This window comes from Microtus ochrogaster, unplaced genomic scaffold (assembly GCF_000317375.1).
Source record: "Microtus ochrogaster isolate Prairie Vole_2 unplaced genomic scaffold, MicOch1.0 UNK15, whole genome shotgun sequence".
Lineage (NCBI taxonomy): Eukaryota > Metazoa > Chordata > Mammalia > Rodentia > Cricetidae > Microtus > Microtus ochrogaster.
The window spans coordinates 4,807,241-4,823,811 of record NW_004949113.1 but is presented as its reverse complement, the minus strand read 5'-3'; the positions used below and the strand labels follow the sequence as shown (position 1 = coordinate 4,823,811).

The 16,571-nt window shown below is 45.9% G+C and overlaps 2 protein-coding genes across 2 annotated transcripts in view; both read right to left on the bottom strand.

Annotated features, from left to right (window-relative positions):
• Cyld (CYLD lysine 63 deubiquitinase) overlaps window positions 1-6,531 on the bottom strand; it is a 41,260-nt gene extending 34,729 nt beyond the window's left edge. The window contains exon 1 of the mRNA XM_026789180.1: window positions 6,443-6,531. The gene's annotated coding sequence lies outside the window, so the exon portion shown is untranslated. The remainder of the gene's footprint in view (window positions 1-6,442) is intronic.
• A 9,069-nt stretch (window positions 6,532-15,600) lies between these two features.
• The window catches only part of Nod2 (nucleotide binding oligomerization domain containing 2), a 43,399-nt gene continuing 42,428 nt past the window's right edge, over window positions 15,601-16,571 (bottom strand). Inside the window, exon 13 of the mRNA XM_005367043.2 lies at window positions 15,601-16,478. The gene's annotated coding sequence lies outside the window, so the exon portion shown is untranslated. The remainder of the gene's footprint in view (window positions 16,479-16,571) is intronic.

Sequence of the window (16,571 nt, the reverse complement as noted above, 5' to 3'; positions counted from 1 at the left end):
ATATTTAAGAGCTAGCCAATAAGATGCTGGAACTATTGGGGCCAGGCAGTGTTTAAAAGAATACAGTTTCCGTGTAATTATTTCGGGTAAAGCTAGCCGTGGGGGCGGCCGGGTGCCGGGGACGCAGCCCAGCCGCTCTTATTTCAACAGTGGTGAGCAACCCACCATGGGTGAAGAGAACTGAATTCAGGTCCTCTGGAAGAGCAGTACACACTTTTAACTGCTGACCAATCTCTTTAGCCCCTCAATTTCATTTTCATATACCTTTTGTGCTTAGACAAGGAGATATTAACTATACTAGTCATAACTACTATTTAATTTCTTACAATCACAACCATTAAATATAATCTTGAGTATATATATATATAAATATAAATATGTTAGGAAATGATTTATAGATCAAAAGTTGGACAATGCAATGATGATATATGACTATATTACATTGCTCCAAGATTTTTAGTCCAATATGATTTTGATGTTTATGTCTATAAATTATACTGAATTATAGATGCTTATATCTATAAATTGTGGGCTTTATACCACAATTTTAAATATGTATAAAGGGAAGAACATACAAGTGATTATTTTCCAGCTTTAACTTGCATTTAAAACTGTTAGAAAAATAATTTTACAATTTGTAGCCTCATTTTTAAAGACAACTTTAACAAATGACTTAAAACAACATAATTTCAAGTGCTGTAAATGACATGCCCATTGTCAACACCAGGCTAAATGGAGAAAAGTTTGAAGCTATCCCACTAAATCAGGAGCAAGGCAAAGTTGTCCACTCTTGTTACACACAAATACCACAGTTCACATGTAAAGGTACAAGGACAACACAGGAATTGGTTCTCTCTGTCCACCGTGTAAGCTCCAGGAATTGAATTCAGGTCATCAGGCTTGGCAGCAAGCACCTTTACCTGCTAAGCCATTTTTCCAGCCAAATATATACTATTTCATAAGCCAATTTAGAAATATAAGTTAAAAGAAAATTAGCTTCATAAGGGAGATATCCTGCTTGACTAAATAATGCTACCCCTGGAAGTCATGGTTATTAAACAAAAAATCCCAGTGCCAGATGTAGAAATACCTCCTTAAGAATTGTTAGGCAGGGAGCTTCCAAATGCCCCCAATACAGTCCAGACTCTTGCCAGTCCTCTTGGTTGCCCACCAGAACTAGATAATGAGATTCTATTACTTAAGACACCACATTCCTTAGCTGTAAGATACGGAGAAACCAAGAAATGAAGCTAGAGCTGGGATGGACACCTCCTCTGACTAGCTTTCACAGTGTTGAAAGGTGCTACGCAGGCTGGGTAGGCAGAGTGGGACGTCAGCGGTCTTGCCCAGCTGTGAATCCTATGGACTACAATACTAACCAAGCAGGCAAGACTGTGATGGACTCAGTCAACCATGCTCTATTGAATGTGAGGCCTGCTCTGGTAGAGGGAATCCATGCCAGGTATTATAAACCAGTTCAGAAACCCATGGCATAGAGGCTAACTGCCAAAGAAAAATTTTAAAAACTCAATTTCATTCCTTAAAATTAAGGACTTATTTAATTATCTCCATGAAAAAAATGGTTTCCATGTATCTCTGTCATAAGAATATAGCTACTTGATTCCCAAATACAGTACTTGTTTGTTTCATCCTTCTTTAAGACAGAGATATCCTTCTCCAGCCCTGTGCTTATAGGCGGAAATTAATAACATTATACTATGTAAGCATTTTATTCTTGTAATTCAAATTAAATAAACTTAAAGCTAAAGCATCAAACTGTATTATTTGACTCAATGATTAAGCGACCTGGCAATTCAACACACAGTAACAGTTCTCTTAGAAAACACTTTTAGGTGATGGAGTGTCTCATCACGGTAACATTTTCACAAGTCTGTCCCTCTGTAAGCCCAAATGAGAGACACAAATCACCTGAGACAGGCTAAAGTCAGCACTCCTCCAATCCACCATCACTTAAAGCATCTGTGCGATATTTGGTGAAGATGGATGAAGGCCATGGGAGCTTGAGCAGCTCCTCTTTCTGCTTCCTTTTGTAATGTGTCTTTACCTCCACTTGAGGGCACTGTCTACTTCAACAGAAACGGAATCAATCTATAGCTGCCACTTACATAACACACCTGTGGACACCTCAATCTTAGCCCCACATAAACAAAATCCCTCAAAAAAAAAAAGCACCAAAGAAGCTACACAACCCTTTAATGTGGCTCTGTGCCTCTGAGGCACCAAGATAAAGTGTTTGGTCTTTTGTTGTTGTTTTGTTTTACTAAAATGCTATTAATATGTCAGCATTTTTCAAGAAAGAAAATTACTTTTTTCTCAATTGCTAAGAATCATTAGGAATATAAATTATTATTAGTGAGCCTCAAAATATATGTCTGTTTATTATTTCATTAAAAACCTTTCCATCCTGTCCTCTGACTCCCTCTCCTGTTTTCTACAAATCATACTCTATACTATACTGTCCCTCTTGCAATCAGCCATTTTCTGTGGTTTTCTGTAGTCTGTCTTTGACTCTTTTTGTGGCCTCCTTGTTTTCCAATTTACTATTTCTAATCAGTTCTAAGAAGTGAGGTGATGAGGTATGTTTCTGTGTCTGAAAAAGCAAAGCAACAAAAACAAAAGGAACAGACAAATTCTAGAAGGGTCTTGAAAAATAAGGTGCATAAAGCCTTATTACAAAGATATTCTTGAGACTGTTCCCAGAGGTTGAGGCAGTCAAAAGCAGTGAGTTATTGTTTGAGGATCTCTTTAAAATGCAAAATTTTTGGCCAAAACCATTTCACAGCTATTTTATTTTTAAAGTGATTTTTTCTAAAACCAGGTATCTTTAAATAGTAAGCTGGAAACTACCTATTCTATTGATTTTGTAACAACTAATGCTGCAACTTGAAATAAAAATACAAGTGTTAATGAAGTATTATCAAATCAAAACAAATCATTTTGTTTTACGATATTATATTTTAAATGAATTTGATTACAAAATTGCCTTTTGCAACTCATTAATGGAGGTAGTCCACAGTTTTAAAAAAAAAGGAAAAAGATAGCTTCTTGGTTAGTAAAAAGGTTCCTGGAAACAGAAGTTTTAAAACACCATTTTTAAAGTGAACTAGCAGAGAGTGATGAAGTCTGCCAACTTGTTGCACAAGTGAACCTGAGTTTATACTCAGTAATGGGGTAGGTCACAACTAGAATAGTCAAAGCAAACATTACAAAATACTTTTTAAGGTATTATCCAAATATAAGAAACACGTGTGACCTTCCCTCTTTACATGAAACATATTAAGAATAGGTTTGAAACACATTACAGCTAATTTCCTTTATTACAAATAATAAAATTGGATGAAGAACTTTATGGTTCTTTCTATATACACTTGATGATAAACCAAATGATCACTTATCGTCTCAAGACATCAGCATTACAAAAGAAATGCGCTAACATCTTTCTTCCCACTGTAGTAATAAATATGATGTTAACATTCTCATTCCACTGGGATCTTCAGAGTAGTTAAATAAAGCCTTATAACCCCAAGCAATAAGAACAGCCTCAAGACTTCTCTCTTTGTAGAAAGAGAAACATCAAAATCACATTGTGAGTTCTTTCCAGGTCAGGGGGAGTATTCAGATACAGTCAGGGTTAGACACTGAAATCCACAACTTTAAGTGTGACGCCTGCTTTCCACCTACTCAGTTGCTGCTTTAAATAAAGGTCATGACTTCTGTAATAGAAGGAAGATAGGTCTCACAAAGGCCATGGTCAAGAGGATGGGGTTAGATGAAGGGAGAAATTTTCAATTGTACTCTCTTGTTACTTGGCAAATGGAATCATGTGAAAGTGAGTATATCTCACGAACAACTCATCTAAACACTATCTCAGGTTAGACTGGGTAACAGTGATCTTGTATATTTTGAAAATTAATGAAGTATTCAAAGAAGTGTATCAAAGAGCTGGAACACAGCAGTGTAGCCTCAAACTGTTCAGCCTGAAACAAGGATGAACAGAGGCTTCTTCTTTTCTATTTTTGAGGACACTGGAGACAAGGGAACAGTAAAGAATCACAGAGATTTGAAATCATGTCTGTTTATATGAGCTTGGTGATGGCCTGAATGTTGAGTAAAGGAGGGTTTCATTATATTACGATAACCATTAAACTAAATGAGGGTTGAAAATAGAAATGTTGATCAATTTCCAATGAATGAAATGAAAAGATGATCAAGATATAAGTCCTAGCACAAATCAGACTTCTAAAACACACAGTACAAATGGCCATCAGTTACACAGAAATGGTGACTGCTAACTTTTCTAGACTATTAGATATCTTGATATCAGTTCAAGAGATCAGGTTGCACCATCTAAGAGGCTCACAAAAACAGGTGTCAATCAGGAACTCCAGACATCTTCTGAGGCAGCCTCCCTAATTCTAAAACACCACAGGAAGTTTTCTAAATCAGCATAGAAATTGAAATACTAAATACTACCCAAACCATAAATGGTAAAGAGGTAAGCAGGCTGGCATGGATCCTCAAGAAAAGAAACACATCTTTTCCCAAATGTTTTAAGAGAGCCTAGGATGACTATCGGTTTAAGAAAAAACAACCCTCGCTAAAAGAACAAGTTGTTATATGCCTAAACAGTACACAGAAATACAGAGATTTCAAGACCAGAATAACTTATAACGCAAGGATACAGTCCCTAAAACAAGTGGGTCTTACAAGGTTTAAAAAAGACCAAGTCTGGTTCCTACACACAGTCGCATCAGGAGGATGACCGCTCCGCTCCTTGTCTTCCCAGGGCCTAGGCTGGGAAACTTCATTAGCTTAGGAGGTAACAGTGAAAGTCAAAACACTATTTCTTTGTCCTTTTAAGTGACTCAAGTTTCTACTGGGCTAAAATATAAAATCAAGAAAAAGGAAAATGACTTTTGCCTAAAATACCATTGACTCTTTGGATAAAAGAAATCACAATCAGTTTTAGACTATACTGCTACACATATAAGTATAAACAAGGAGAAATGTTACACTTAAGAAACCAAGCTGTTCTGAGCTTCATTTGACACTGGCTTCCTAGCCTCACACCACCTATAACATACTTAAAAAAAAAATAAAGAAAGAAATTTAAGATGATAGAATACAAGCCAGGAACAAGATACTAGCATAGTTAGAGGAGCAGGATAAATTACTGTCCTTGCTCTTCGTGTATTAAAGACTTCCTTAAATCACTTAACCACAGTTTAGCTATCTGCTGTTCGATGGTATTTTATATAACAAGTTCCTGGCCTTATCGGCTCATCTCAAAAGTTAACCACTCCAAACAAGGATTTCTTTGAAAGAATACCTTAGAATTTTGCAGCAGAACATTAGAGAATGTTCGGGTACTGTCAACATTCAAATTACAGGAACCTCACTAAGAATTTCCAGCAAGTCATTTTCTCTTAATACTGTTCTAGTGCAAATCCACCCACTACCCAGTGGGGAGCAGCAGGCTAAATTCTTGGGGCCACTCAACCTACTTGAGGTGTGAGGGGGTGTGCGGGAGACTGATGCCTGAATGCACGCCCCCTTGAGGCCTGCATTCTTCTCTGGAGCCAATGATTACAAAAACGAACAATCTTATTAAGATTCCCTAATTAGCCCCAACTAAAATAAAAACAAAAACAAAAACAAAAACAATGAATGCTCCTCTAAGGAGACAACTTCCAAGGAAAATCGGTGAGAGGATGGTGGCGAGAACAGGGGGGTTGGGAGATTGCAAGGCTTGATGGCTAGATGATAAACCCTTAAAACATGCAAATGCCAAGGGGTGGAACAAAAAAAGATGCCAAGGACCCGGCAGCTGACCCAGCTGAACGCAGCTCAAGACCGTGATTTTCATTCACGACTTCGCGATTCTCCAAAGCTGTCCATGGGCAATAAAAGGAAAGAGAGGTACCCGTCTCAACAGGGCACACCTTCCAACTACACAACTGTGCAAAACCATTCTCCTCCCTCCCCTTTCTCACGCCACCCCAGACCAGGGAAACTGAAAGAAAAAAAAAGCAGAACACGCCATTAGCGAGGCCGGACTGCTCTTCCGGGAGAGGAGTCTCCAAGAGCCCCCAAAACGGCACAGGCATGAAGTACCACAACCCGGGGCTCTCCGTGCCTCTTGCAACCCGCTGGGGGACCAGCCAGGTCCCGGCCTCAGTTTCCCCATCTGTCAACGACGGCGGGCCAAAGAGGAAGACTGAGTGCTGCGCTGCTCCTCCCCAAGCCCTCTGGTCCGGGAGTCCCGGGACTCGAAGTCCCCCGGGGGGCTGGAGGTGGGCTGCCCGGGGCAGCTAACGGGCGGGCGATGAGGCCCAACGGTCGCCTCTGCAGCTCGGGGAGCCCCGAGGCACAGAAGCAACGCCGAGGACCATGCCTTTGCCGTTCGGCCGCACTCACTCACCCTTCTCGGCCGCCGCTCAACGTCCCGGCCCCGGCTTCATAGCCGGCGTGTCCGGGGCCGGCCGGGAACCCCACACCCACCACCCCAGTATTTACCTCAGGCTCGCGGGCCCCCGCGCAGCCGAACCTGCTACCTGGGCCCGCCCCCACCTGCCCCGCCTCCGAACCGCCCGCGGGGAGGGAGGAACGGGGGCGGAGAGGGCAGACGCCGCTCCAACCAATCGCATCCAGAGATTCGTGTCTGCGCGCGTTCTGATTGGGTCTTCCTGTAGCAGATCTTCCTCCAATGGCAGCCGGCGCGGCGCTTGCCGAAGGGACTTTCCGCTCTATCAAGCTCGGTGGAGCCAAAGGGAAAGCGAAGGGGCGGGGCAGAAGGGAACAGAAGAGAAAGGATGGGGGCGAAGAGCGAAGGCTGATTGGACCAAAGACTGTGGGTGCCGCGTCACCATTGGCTTAAACCAGACCTGGGCGGGGCGCTGGGCCCCCAGCTCCACCTCCCTTGCGCGAGTCTGGGCTCCTGCCCTAGCTGTCAAAACTCAGGTGGGAAGAGGAGAGCTGAGAATAGTTTTTCAGAATTCCATGAAAGATCGAAGCTTAGAATCGCACCTAAGAGTCAATGTTTTCTTTCTCAGTTATTCGCCGTGTGGCATGGGGAACTCCCGACCGTGCTGAGCCTCCATTTCCTCATCTGTAGAACGAAGGTGTTAGTACCACCTGTCTTACCAAATTCTTGTAAAATGCCACGCCGCATCCCCTAACAGTAGGAGCTCGGGAAAAGTTGAGGCGCTTCCTGCCCTCGGATGGGGTCCGGAACGCCTGCTGTTTCTGAACCTCTGGGGGCACCTGTCCCAGGTTGGAGAGAGTCTCCTAAGGATAGAGAAGGGATTTCCACCCTCCACCTTACCCAGCCCCGCACCCTGGCCACCGGCCAGATTTGGGGTAGAGTTAAGGATCTTTCGATTAGAAGAGAGGCTTCTGACTCCCAAAAGTGCTCACAATATTTAAGGAAACTCTTTTTATATTCAGTCCCAGAGCCTGGCAGTACATGCCTTGCTTCTCTGGATAGTCCTCTTAATTAATTCCTTCTCCTTTGACATTTTAACTACTAATTATGGGAGAAGGTGATTAATACTGAGAAAGAAGGAGGTGTGTGTGTGTGTGTGTGTGTGTGTGTGTGTGTGTGTGTGTTCATTAATCGTGACACAAATTCCCCCAGTGGAAAGTGGCATGTTTCTGAAACCAATGAGAAGTTAAAAGCAGGCAGACACATGGGTGATTACCAACAGTATAAACTCACCCCATCTCTCTCTGCCGAAATCACCCACGGTGAAACTGACATCACTTGTAAACCTAAGCCTCAATCACTGGTACACATACATCCTGTTCCCACCTTCCTGAGCTCTAGCAAGAAGCAACATGATAGGGATCAACAGTGACGTGCAGTGAGTGGCCTTATGCAACACTATCCCTGATAGATTTGATTCTCCCATGACACCGGCGGGACCCGGAGATCCAATCTGGCTGTGTGGGAGAACATTTCAGCCTGGAAACTGGTTTTGCTTCCCTCCAACCAACAAGGAAGAGAAAGGAGTCAAGGAAGTGAACTTGGGGAATCTTTTAATGAGGCAAGCACTCTTGGTTTCTCCATCTTGCCAGATTCCTCCCCCATTGTTTTCTTCCTCAGATCTTCTCTCCCTTGTGCTCCTTGCTGGGTTGTCACTCCTGGCCACAGTGGCCACACATCTTACGTAGCCCTCCTCTTGTCACATGCTCACCGAATCGGGGTTAGGGCCTGCCCTCCTCACCCAGGCTCCTCTTAGTCACCGTCCCTGCTAGAACTGAGCTGACGCAATGCTCAAGAGATGCCTACCGTGATCTCAAACAGGAGAGCAGATGGTGTCGTCACCCTATATATTATTTGCAATTCTTTATCTTCCAGCCTCTCATTTTACAGAAGGAAGAGTAAGGTCCAGAGGTAAAAAAAGGATCCCCTCAGTCTCACAGACGCTGTCTCCCCACTTGTGTTTAAATGGTTTCTCTGACTGAGAGGTTATCATCCCTCCAAGCGTCCCTTCTTGAGGGACCCAGCCTAGGTCCAAACTCTACCAACAGTCTTTTTAGAGCCTGCTCACCTCTTGCTTCCCTACCCTCAGCCTGCCCCACCCATCCTGCCGTTGGCTCCACACGGGTTAGGTTGAGCTGCTGAGGAGCTGGCAGGAGTCAAGATGGGAGGAATGAGTGCTTGCCTCCAGCAGGGAGCACAGAGCACGGGGGTAGCCCCCTGCTGTCCCCATTGACAGCTCAGTCAGAGTTAGGAGAACAGTCTGAGAAGTACTCTAAGAAGGGAGGGGTGAGCTCAGAGGCAGCCTGAAAAGGCTCCTGCAAAATAAGAGAGCAATGACGAATGTCACAAGAGCTGAGTGAGCAACCCAAAGGGAACAGAAAGTGCATGAGATACTGAAGGAACTGAGAAGGCTCTGACAGCGTGGCACACTTCGTCAGGGCCAGGCAGGGCCTCATTCCCAGAGCAGTGCGACTCCCTGGAGGGTTTTTAATCTGGTAGTGAATGCGATTCTAAACTGTCTTACCCAATTCTCTTAAGGCGTGTGCAGGATCCCTAATGCATGGCCAGTGAGCTGAATGCAACCCCCTCTAGACGTTGGTAAATCCAGGTAACTTTTTAGGAGCTATTTCAGACACACCGTGGGGACTGAAGGAAACATTTCTTAGTAGTGCTGGCATGACTACGACATAGACCCTGCACTATGTCTCCCAGGGGTTACCCCATGCCTCATTAAAAACTCAGTAAGTACCCACAGTGTTTATTTCATGCATATCTGTATTTAACACAACCTAAAGTGAATGGTGGTCCTGCCCCACTGCGATACTACCGTACCCCACCACCACAGTGAATGGGTGACTTCCCGCCACACCCTCAGCCTCCCTGCTTCTAGCTGCGTTCCCACCAACCTAGTGAACAAGGCTCTGAACCAGAATGAGCTCTGAGCCAAGAAGCCACCTAGACCAGGTATCCTTGCAGATGAGGATAGGGCACCATCGCTTTCTCCACAGAAGCCCAGCATGGTGTCTTCCCAGGGAGCTGAGTATCCTCTGTCACAGATACATCTATCTCTGAGGAGGGGCCTTGTGGCACACCTGAGCACTCTATCTGGAAGCTGTTGCACTGGCCACCGAAGAGCTCCTTTCAATGAGATAAAAGGGATTGCATTAAACGTCTTTAAGCTAATCCAGCTGAGCCCCTGCTCCCCTCTTGGAGCTGCTATCAGTACTTTGTAGTGATGAGTGATTTCTGTGGGCGACTCTAAAGCACACAGAGGAAGAGGATCGGTGCTCTCCTCTGACACATTTGTGCCACACTGAGACCCATTTGGGGTAGCGCATGCACTGAGTGTGCCTCGTGTCTGGTATAGCTATCCTTCCTTGGGAAGGACGCTCTAGCGGTGCCCTGGGCAAGGAGATTCATTCTTCTCATCTGTGCCAGCTTCGGCTTCTGCTCCCATTAAATACAGTTCATTAAGTGAGCTCTTCGCTGAGTGCCTAACATGTGCTGCGTACCTTCCCAGGCTGAGGGCACTGGAGGGAGCTTCGCCTCTGCTCCCAAGCAGCTGGCATTCCGGGGAAAGTACGTCAGCCTTTGCTAAAGCCTGCTGCTGTGACAAAATCCCCGAGAAAACTAGCTTGGAAGGAAGAAGGGTTTCTTTTGGCTAGGGGTTTCCCCGTTGCTTTGGCCAGTGGCTTTGAGACTACGGTATTGAACTATCGTAGGGTGGCAGTCGCTAACCTTGAGGTAGTTGAGAAGCCTAAAGGAGACATGAGGGAGAACCAGAGGCCCACTATCTCCCTCAATGGCACAATCCCAAATGACAGAAGACCTCCTATTAAACTCCAACTGTCAAAGGCTCCACAGCGTCCCAATAGAACCACATATTGCCAATTAGTTCTTCAAAACACAGGACTTTGAGGGATATCAAGATCCAAACTCTGTCAAGAAGAAAGAGGCAGATGCACACAAGGAGTCAACACTGAGAAGGCCCCGAGGCAGGAGAAGGATTGGAAACGGGCAGACCAATCAGGGAAGAACTCCCTCAAGGAGGCGATTGGGGGGAGGGGCATAAGGAAGTAGGCACAAGCCTAGCAACAGGGAAAGGTGGCACCTTAAGAATGATCCTGAGTAAACTGGGAGCATGGGGGTCACGGGAGAAGGGAGAAGGAGAGGAGAAAAATGGAAGGGGAGTGGAGAAAAATGTATAGCTCAATATAAACAATAGAAAAAATAATAAAATTAAAAAAAAAAAAGAATGATGAGGCAGGTGCGCAGGTCTGAAAGGAGAAAAGCCCTCAGCCAAAGCAGCAGAGAACACGGTGTCAGTGGCAAAGGGAACTCCAGACACAGGATGGTCAGCAGGAGACTCTGACTTTACTCTGTGCTAAGTGGGAAGTCAAAGAGGGCTTAGAGCCGAGCAGTAGCTAATCTGACTTGTGCTGGTTCTACTTGATCAATCTGCAGGCCAGGGGCAGAAGCAAGGAGCCCAGCCAGGCTGCTATAGGCAAGGGACCCCTGTGTCCTGGCAATGGAAGTACTGAACAAGCAGTGGTAGAGATGAGGGCACATGGAATGAGGATGCCAAATAGAAGACAGCTAGGCCTGGGGGTACACACTTGTCACCCCAACAGTAGGGAGGAGGCAGAGGCAGAAAGATCTCAAGTTCGAAGCCAGCCTGGGCATCATAACAAAATGTCAAAAAAAAAAAAAAAATAGGGTAAAGAGAAGTTTGGAAAGAGAACGATAAAGGAAGAAAGTGACTCCGATTTGGGGGACAAATGATTGTTCCTTAGAACAAAAGTTGACAGGATGAGTGACAGGGGAGAGCTGTGCTCAGAGGGTTGGATGGTGGCTTGTTGGGGAAAATAATTATAAATTGTGATGAGATTTAGAGTCAAAACAACAGGAGCCTCCGGGGAGTTTGGGTTTTCCCTCCACACAGCTGTAGTCTGTTTGGATGTAACGCTCAAACAGGAAATTGCTCAGCTCAGTCCCCATGTCCCGGATGACCTGTAGCTACCATCCCAAACCCGAGGCTGAGCATGAGCAATTCCAGAGCTTAGCCCACCACAGCGTGCCAACTGCGTGGGAGGCGATGTCTCGACCATGCGCTGTTGAAGTAAAGCGTCAGAACTCTGGCCGAGACTCGGCCAACTTCAGACACGGTTCCGCTGGGACGATTCTTCTTCTTCTCGGTATTGGAGACTCAACCCTGGACCGCACAGTGCTAGGCAAGTGCTTCCCCGCTGAGCTCCACCCCCAGCCTTTTCGATCCTATTTCAATGCCGCACGTTCATTTCAGTATCTTGTTGCCTGATTGTGGAGGCGGCTGAGGCAGGGGTAAGGGAAATACTCAGTGACCACTTTCTCCCAGGATCATGACAAAGATTACTAAAATCTAAAAAGTTTCCTAAACTAAAACCTAGAAAAGTCTCCTGCCTTGGTACTTTTTGTTCTGCGCGCAAGAATTAGGTACTTTTGGCCACGTGGGATGTCTGCGAGGACCAGCCTGAGCCAAGGGCTACACATGCACTTGTTCTCCAATAACTTTTCAAAGAAATTTAAGACTAAGAACCTGAGTTCACTGGGTACCTGCTCAGGCCCGAGTCCCTTTGGTGTCGCCTGCTGGGCTTTTCAAAGTCCAGAAAGTTAAACTGACTGCCAGTGATTTCCTACCAAGTTCTGGGTGTCCTTCTTGTCCTTGTCTGGGTCTTTGTAATACCTCATTTCCCTTTTTGTTTTGTTATTGTTTTCCTTTTTAAATTTTTGATTGATCGACTGATGATGTTGTTTTTCTTTGAGATGGAGTCACACGTAGTCCAGATTGACCCCAACTCAGTACATAGTCAAAGATGACCCAAACTGTTTTGTTTCTACCTCCCAAGCACTGGAATTACTAGTGTGCACCACCACACTTGGCTCTGACCCCTTATTTCTTCTCGGTCTCTCCTGGATTCTGCCACCCAGGTCTAAGAACTCATTTTGAGGCTGAAGACACCCACCCCACTCTCTCCCTGGCAGTGCCCTCTCCGGCCTCCAGACTGATACATTGTAACTTGACTTCTCCTAGGCATAGCAAACTCGACCATCTGAAACAGAAGCCTTTCCCTTCCCAGCTTATTTCCAGCTTGCTATCCGCGAACCCCCCACGTCTCTCTAATCCCCCCTCCCCCCTTCCCTTTCCCTGGGCGCTCTCCTTTCTACCTGTAAGCCCCTGGCACTCACCTCCACAGGGTCTCTGGGGTCTATCCACCTAGCTCCACCTCCCCACCAATACCCAGCCTGCACTAGTTTCTCAGCCGCCTCCCCACTTTCTTCTCTCTCATTCCTACCCCTGCGAATTTGGGTCACATCTCCACCCAGGAGCGAAGTTCTTTGTTAAAAAAAAAAATGGATCATATCTCCCTTGCTTAGAACATCCCAATGACTTGACCTTATTTTATTTATTTAGGTTTAGGTTTTTTGATATAGATTCTCACTACGAAAGGTCTGAACTTTCCCCATTTTACAACTGGACCAGAATTTCAGTTTGCTAAAAGGACAAAGGGGGAGACAGCATGCACACAGGGATGAGGGGGATAATACACACCAGGTCCGAGTCGGTCCCCACAGTACCTCAAACCAATGACCAAAAAGGACAGTTCCTATAATCTCCCTAAAATATACCCCATATGCCCAGGTATGCCCCAAAATGGTGAAACTATAACCACAGCCAATTTGAAATGTACTTAACCAATTATATTTGAGATGATGTTCCTGTCCCTGAAATTCCCCCTAGCTTTGCTTAAAGGCGCCTGAATGCTCTTCTCATTGACGCCATTTTGTCTTTGCATCACATGGCTGACCCCCCTGCGTACTGGAATCTTTACCCTTGAGAAAATAAACACTCTTGATGATTACATACTGGACAGTGGTTTTTTGTGGGACTACTCTAGGACCCTTACAACTACATAGCCCAGGCTGGCCTCAGATGCTAAATCCTCCCATTGAGCCTTGCAAGTGCTGGGATTACAGGCAGGTGCCACAATATTTGCCTTTATTCCAAATTCTTGGTCATGTCCATCCAGAACTGCCCCTTGATGGGCCATCTAGTGGCACCCTGCCCTTGGCTCATGGCAAGCAGAGTGTGTTCATTTCCTGCAGTTGCAGCAAACCATCATAAGCACAGGGTCTGAAAGTGACATAAATTATACCATCATCTGTAAGTTCAAAGTGGACCGTGCTCCCTCCAAGGCGAGGTGGGGGGGGAGGGGGGTCTGCTTCCCTGTCATTCCCAGCTTCCAGACCTGCAGTCGTTAGTTTTTTGTTTTTGTTTTTTTTTTTTTTTTTTTTTTTTTTTTTTTTTTTTTTGGATTTTCGAGACAGGGTTTCTCTGTGGCTTTGGTGCCTGTCCTGGAACTAGCTCTTGTAGACCAGGCTGGCCTCAAACTCACAGAGATCCGCCTGCCTCTGCCTCCCGAGTGCTGGGATTAAAGGCATGCGCCACCACAGCCTGGCCAGTAGTTAGTTCTTTACCCCCCCCCCCTTCTACCTTCAAGGCCAGTGGCATGGCATCTCCTTCAGTTGTCATGGGGCCTTCTTCTGTGCCATGCCATTCCCCCATACCTGTCTCTCATAAGGACACACATAAGTGTGCAAGGCCGACTGGACAATCCATGGCTACCACCACTCTTATTCCAAAAACCCTACAAAGTCCCTTCTGCTAAGAAAGGTCCTGGCAGCTAGAACCTGATGTCTTTGGGGACTATTACTCAGCTCACTGCACACCAATGATCTTGTCTGAACAGTCTCTGTGCAGCTAGCTCCATGGCAGTGAAAGCCCCTCTGCCCTCTCTCTGGCGGCCTGGCCAGCTCCTTCCCATGAGCACACAGCTTTTTTAGCACATCAGAAAAAAGTGCCCTGGCCCTGCCGTCTGTTTGTTTCTCAGGATCTCGGCATTCCTCCGAGGAGGCGAGGTGAAGGGCATGTGAGGTGGAAAGGTTTAATTAGCTCACTGGTCTCTTGGCCTTGCTGCTGTGGGCCTAGGACAGTAGTGTGTCTATGGCAGCAGAAACACGGTAACAGAATCTGTTCACCTCATGGTAGACGAGATCAGAAAGGATGGGAGGTCCTGATGTCCCTGGGAAGGGCATGACTCCTGATGACTTCGCTTCCCTCTATCAGGCCAGACTTCCTCCAGTTTTTACCTCCAATAGCATCAGAAGCCAGGCACCGGGCCATCAGCATGTGGGCCTCTGAGGAACATTTAAATCCCAGCTATAGCAACTCCCTTCCTAGTACTTTAATAGGAAAGTATTATTGTATACATGTACTTTTAATGGACTTGCTTTCTGTCTGCCTTTCCCTCTGCCCTCACCCTGCTTTGAGGACAAGGACAGTAGCATTTGTTCGGACATAACTAGCTAATGAATTATTACCGAAGATGAGCTTACCATCCGACATGGTGATGCGAAAATAGCCACTATATTCCCTCCTTAGAGAAGGTGGCCCCATCCCGACTTCCCCTCATCATCCGCACCACCAACCCAGGCAGGGCAGAGCCCCAGGAACAAAGAGAGAGACCATGGACGGACACACACACGGAAATGCCCCAACATTTAGCAAACCAGACATACAGAAGACCTCTAAGGAAGCAGGACCCCATCACAGCCAGCAGCCAACATGCGCATGCTCACAGAGAATGGCTAAGTCTTGTGCCAGGCAAGCCAGTGCAGCAGGCTGCTGGAGGAGGAACACCACATTCCTTCCTTCTTTACCTTCCTCCTGGTAAAAGACTTCCGCTCCTGCAGCCACTTGGAGAGAACTAAGAAGGCCCAGAGGCTGTCCCTATGCACCCTAGAAGGCTCCAGAAGAGCTTCTGATTTCACGCTGGGTTAGGCTCCACTAAGTTGAAGCCAAATGTGTTTGGACTGCCAGCAATTTCTAAGAACTGCTTTTGCGTTAAGCAATAAATTGTTCAATAGAAAACAACATCGCCACCCCCCCCCCCATTGTGGGACACGGAACTCTGAGATTTTGACAGGTTTGGGGGATATTTTTAAATGTTTCATCACAATGAACACAGCCTTGGTAACTCCAGAGTTTTCACCTCTGTGGTTATTTATAGCAGAAAGTTCATGATCACATTTTCTATAAAAATACCAGCATAAAAATAAAACCATGCAGTTCATAAATATTCACCTGTTTTCACGCGTAATGATATGGAAGGCAGTAAATCGGTACAGTTAACAAATTACAAAGGTGATGTTTTGAAAAAAAAAAAACACAAAAAGACCTTGCCTAGAAAAAAAAAAAGGCGGGGCCAGGTTTCGTCCCCTGCAAACCTCCAACCCCTGACTCTACATCCTAAAGCATCTGTCACAGATCAAATGGGGCTGCCTGTTAGGGATGTTTCAGAAGTCCATTGTCAGCGCTCAGTCCACAGGCACCAGCTCGAGGCCCTGCTGGAGCTGCTTGAAATTCTGGCCCAGATTAGCTCTAAACAGCTGCAGCTGGGACAGGAACTGACTCCAAAGGCGCGGCAGCGGCTACAGAGTAATTGATGCTACTGGAAACCAAAGTCCACCTGTGATCCCAGCTGGGGTATGGCCATGTTTTTTCCTGTAAATCTAGAATATCATGGGAGTGGGGGTGGGGGCAAATGGCTGTTGTTTGCGTTAAGAAAGGGGAGCAGGATAGGTGTTGTGTCTGCCGTCTGGGTTGAGGTCCCATTGGGCCTCATGCAGTGAGGGACGGGACCGGAGTGGGATGGCCTTAGAGTGTGAGCAGAGTCCAGGCATAGCTAAGAGCTGTTTCCTGAATATTCCTCTCCGAGAGAGAGAGAAGAGGAGGGGGGTGTCTAGGTCTCCATACCAACAGGCCGAGTTGACATCCATGGTCCTGACTGACCCCTGTTAGAACGCTGGCCGTTCCGCTAGAGGCTGGCCACATACTGTCGGAGGGATCCTCTTGGGTTCATCTCATGCTTAGAGTCTGGAAATAAACAAGAAAGCAAAAGCAGGTGCATTAGCCGGAGTTCCTCTGAGGAACAGAACCAGCAAGGTGGGTGGGAGGAGGGAGAGAAAG